This window comes from Ascaphus truei, chromosome 2 (genome assembly GCF_040206685.1).
Source record: "Ascaphus truei isolate aAscTru1 chromosome 2, aAscTru1.hap1, whole genome shotgun sequence".
In the NCBI taxonomy this organism is placed as follows: domain Eukaryota; kingdom Metazoa; phylum Chordata; class Amphibia; order Anura; family Ascaphidae; genus Ascaphus; species Ascaphus truei.
The window spans coordinates 137,726,516-137,731,189 of NC_134484.1; the positions used below are offsets into that span (position 1 = coordinate 137,726,516).

A 4,674-nucleotide genomic window follows, 5' to 3' on the forward strand; every position below is an offset into this window, starting at 1 on the left:
TCCTAGCAGTGGCTACCCTTCCTTTCCTGCGGTCTGCTGCGATCCTCTTGCTGTGGCCTGCCTTGGACTTCTGCGCTGAAGCGTTGGTTCTTCCCGACGCTGCCCTGCGGTGAACTTCGGCCAGCCTGCTGTCTCCTCCTGCTGAGATCGGCGTCATGGGCCGAGGCCGCTCCTCGCGCAGAAGCCACCCCCGCGCTCACGCTCCTAAGCTGAAGCGGGGCACTCCTGATTTCCTGTTGCCGAACTCCTGCTTCATTAACGACGATGCTGCCTTCTCCAATCCTGACCCTGCGATGTACGACTACGAACTGCGCACTCCGGATCAGTCTGCGTGGACTAAGGTCGGTGATTATATAACCCCACCTCAGCCCCGCGGTCCGGTCCCGGTTTGTGGCGAGCATCGGCGTAACATTGAGTCAATTGTCCAATTACTTTTATTCTCTTGAAAAAGAGGGGGCTACATATTAAAGAGATGTAATTCCTAAACCCTTTCTCCAATTTGGATGTGAATACCCTCAAATTAAAGCCGATAGACTGCACTTTAAGTCCATATTCATTATTTAACTGTAACTTGAATTTATTGTGGTACACAGCCAAAATAACAAAACTTGTATCAGTGTCCAATTATTTCCGGACCTAACTGTACATAGTGGAACAATAAGTCTGACACGTTTGCAAAAAGTGTCCCTTATTTACAACAGGGCAGAACAACATTTGAACATTTCACAGCAAACCATGTTTCAGGAAAATCGCATCTGGAAGCAAATTTCTTGAGTCGAAAGAAAGTAAACCCACAAGAATGTTCTTTGGCAAATGTTATCTTCAACCAGCTTATGATAAAATGGGGACACCCCCTAAATAGAACTGATGGCTGCGGCAGAAAACAGAAAGCTGAGAACATTTGATTCGAGGTGTTTATATCTAAAAGCCTCTTGTGTAGATTCCCTCTCATTCAGAGATCTACCCTATGTGTTTCAGCCGATACCTTTAACACCAAGAGTACTCAAAAAAATAAGGCAAGACAAAGCGTTAATTGTGGCAATAATTCCATCTTGGTCCCGCAGAGCTTGATTTTTGTCAATGTATATATAGAATCAAATCACAATTTAGGGATCCAATTCACTATTGAAATCTACTCTTTGTTCTACAGGCTGGGGCTCCATTTAAACTGCGTGAACAAGCCTCTGACGAGAAAATAAGCCTTAAAAATGATTCTATTAAAAGCCATAACTTCAACGTGCAGAATGGGTGAACTACAGGCATTATCAATTAAGGAACCATTCCTTATTTTTCATCAGGATAAGATAGTCTTTCAGCCAGTTCAGTAATTCTTGTTGAAAATCATTTCCACTTTTCATTTAAATCACAAATTGATCTTACAGTCCTTTTGCCCAAATCCATCAAGCGATAAAGAATGGATCCAGCATTCACTGGACGTCATAAAATGTCTAAAACATTATCTTTCCAGAAAGGAAAAGTTCACGAAATCAGACAGGCTTTTTATTCTCCCTACTGAGGACAGCCTCTAAATCTACAATAAACCATTGGATAAGAGCTATCAAAAAAGCCTACACCATTCTTGGTTAAATCTTTCAGCTTGGTACCACTAGACTTCCTTTGACTGAGAGGTGTGGCTACTTATTGTTCTCCTATGGGTATCATTTTTTTCTGTCCTATCTCAGCTAGAAGGTGGAACTTAACCATTTGGTGTGCACTTCCATGGATTAACCGTCCAGGAAAATAACATTACGATAAGATATAGACAACGATTTCCTCTTATCTTTACTCTAGTTTGTGTTTTTTAGGTGGGGAAATCATTTGCTTGCATTAAGCATACAACCCTTGGTGAACTTTGATGCTGAGGGTTACGTAACAAGTTTTCTAGTTGGAAGATCCTCGTTTTCCAATTTGTGGTTATCCCAAGAAAAATGATAGATACATCCAACTCGCTTCTTCTGGTTGTCTACATCCAACTCACTAAATGAATGATCTGTATAACAGACCAATGAGCCACAAATCTGCACAACAATGAATGAGTCCGTCAGTGCAAATAGCAGCATGTTTGCTACATTAATTAAGGACTCCAAAGGCCAGATTCAATACGTCCCAAAGCAACTAATCATAATGAAAACTGCCATTCAGATCAGTGCTGACTGCAATTGGCCGGGTCATATTTACCAGCAGGTGTGAACCATAAGGTATCTTGTGGCCTATTCAGCGAAGTGGTAAAATGCCACATGGCTTAGGTCACATATTGAGCATGTGGTATATTTTTGGTGGACAATACTATTCAACTATAATCTTAATTTCAGTTAATTTATAGTAAGCAAAAAATATAATAATTTATTTGTGCCTCTAAATGTTGCTCGTCTCTTTATCTTCCAATAGAAAATCCAAATGTTACAGCAACTTGGGAAATTTCGAAAATACTACACTGAAAGCATGTTAGAACGTATGTATTTCCTGTTATTACTAATGTCAACATCTGTACAGATACTTTAGACAAAGTTTTGCAAAGTAAACATATTTCTCTACAAACCATTATGATAGTACTAACAATATAAGCCATGTAGACATATACAAGTATTTTCTATAAATAGACTCCCAAAAAAATAGGTGGTCCTTTTCTCCCATTTCCTTTGCAGGATGCTACAGTGTTTTCTTCCCTTTTCTAGTTATAACCCATATTTGCAAATATATATATATATATATATATATATATATATATATATAACACCCAAAAAGATTCATTTTAATGTGTCTATTCAGACAGCTACATTTCTGGATGCTACGGCTTCCTCCATCATTCTCACGGTTCTCACATTACTCTGATTTCATATTTTGGCTCTAGGTGTAGTCATAGCAAGGGAGAGAGGATGGGAGAGCAGGGAATACAAAAGTATTAAGAAAGTGAAAGATGCAGAGACCTGCAGTATCACCGACCACACCAAAATATCTTTTACCGGTTGCAGTGGGGTTGGTGGCAATTAGGAGCACTTGACCAATTGCTGATGGTGCATGTTCATTATTTAAAAAGTGTGAATTCGTCATTTCAAATAGATTTTTACCCAGATGAGTACACTTTAGGTATTTTAGCCGTATTATTCTCTGCTTCCAAAATAGAATACAGCAAACTCATGAAACCAAACTGCTCAGGAGGGAATACACAAGTGATGTGAAAATTGCAGAGAGATCCAGGAGAGAGGGGAGCATGAGGCTAGTATCGCAAAGGTATGATGCATACTCTTAGCTTTGTACATAAGTGAGCTTCAAGGGCCTAGGCCACTACAATTGGAAAGTAATCAGACACACCTTGTTGATTTTCTTATGCCCTTAATAATGTGTTCCCTGGATCAGAGTTGGAACCCACATGTTTGTACTGTGGGAAAGAGATCAGTGGTGCGGATGTTGGTTACAGTATGTACCACAATCCATATTTGTGGTGGCTGTGAAGATGGTGCTGGGTAAAAGCAGAACAAAGTGGCTTTGACAGATTATGACATTTCAAACTGAAGCTAACAGCAAGTCTGCTTTATCTTTGCAGCAATGCCAAGAGAAATGGTCACCTTGCAAGGGGATTGTGCAGCTCGTTGAGGGCCATATTTACAAGACAAGTCTTCTGCCTTAGGGCCCTTTCCAGTGCTAGAAGTGAACTAACTTATAGTCCATTGCATTGTTTAATCATCTAATTAAATGGTTCCACAGGAAAAAAAGTAAATCTACAGTAATACCTTATTATCTCAGTCAATGATTTCATTCTCAAATACCACAGCAATCTGTGCTAGCTGCCAAAGTCATTAGTTATTTTACAGCTAATTTAAATTGTGCTCTGTATGAGGTACAGCTGTCAGCCATCAAAACCAGATGCACTAATAACACACACATATATATATATATATATATATATATATATATATATATATTCCAAGGGGGCTCAAACTGGAGGGGCGGGTGGGGGGGGGGATGGCGGAACCGGGGTTTATTGCCAGTTTATACTCCACACGAGGAGGTTGAGCAGAGGGCACTTCCGGGCTGAGTTGAGTGGAGCGGAGGAAGGCGCTCTGGTGACGGGCTGCTGTGATCGTGCTCCTGTGCTTTACACACGGAGTGTAACAGCTCACATTTTGACACTTCCCTGCAGCACTGGACCGTGCACCAGCCATCCGTGGATACCATCATCTCCCTTGTGATATAGAGGGGACGCTCTGATTACCTTCTATCCAGCCACGAATAAGTATCTGCTATTCACCACCTGTATACATCTATACCATACTGTCTGGCTCTAAATCCTCTTGCAGTTCCTCACGGCTTACAGATTGTCTCCCATTAATACTTTTTTATACATTGAAGTGAGTGCATGTCCTGGTGGCCACTCTATCTTTTAATAAAATTAACTTTGTACATACTGTACAATATTATGCCATGGAGCTGGCGCTTCTTTTTGTCTTTTTCTTTTAGATTTCCTTGTTCTGGCTAGATCAATCAAGAAGCAGCCTATTTTATGGACTCTGTTTTTTCATCCATTTTTTCCTTCATTTGGACTGGTTTGTTCTCCTTTTTCACAGAAGAATTGTTTAATTATTTAATCTCTAATCATTGTATATTATTGATTTAGTATCACTACATTGGCACTATAATTTGAGATTCAAATAATTTTTCTTTTTTATTTTCACA

At 40.0% G+C, this 4,674-nt stretch overlaps 1 long non-coding RNA gene across 1 annotated transcript; it reads left to right on the forward strand.

The window, feature by feature from the left end:
- The first annotated feature begins 1,247 nt into the window (after nucleotides 1-1,247).
- On the forward strand, nucleotides 1,248-3,796 carry LOC142488584 (uncharacterized). The gene is made up of 3 exons (XR_012799514.1): nucleotides 1,248-2,452; nucleotides 3,124-3,231; nucleotides 3,545-3,796. It is a non-coding gene; the product is annotated as an uncharacterized LOC142488584 (long non-coding RNA).
- Nucleotides 3,797-4,674: the final 878 nt, after the last annotated feature.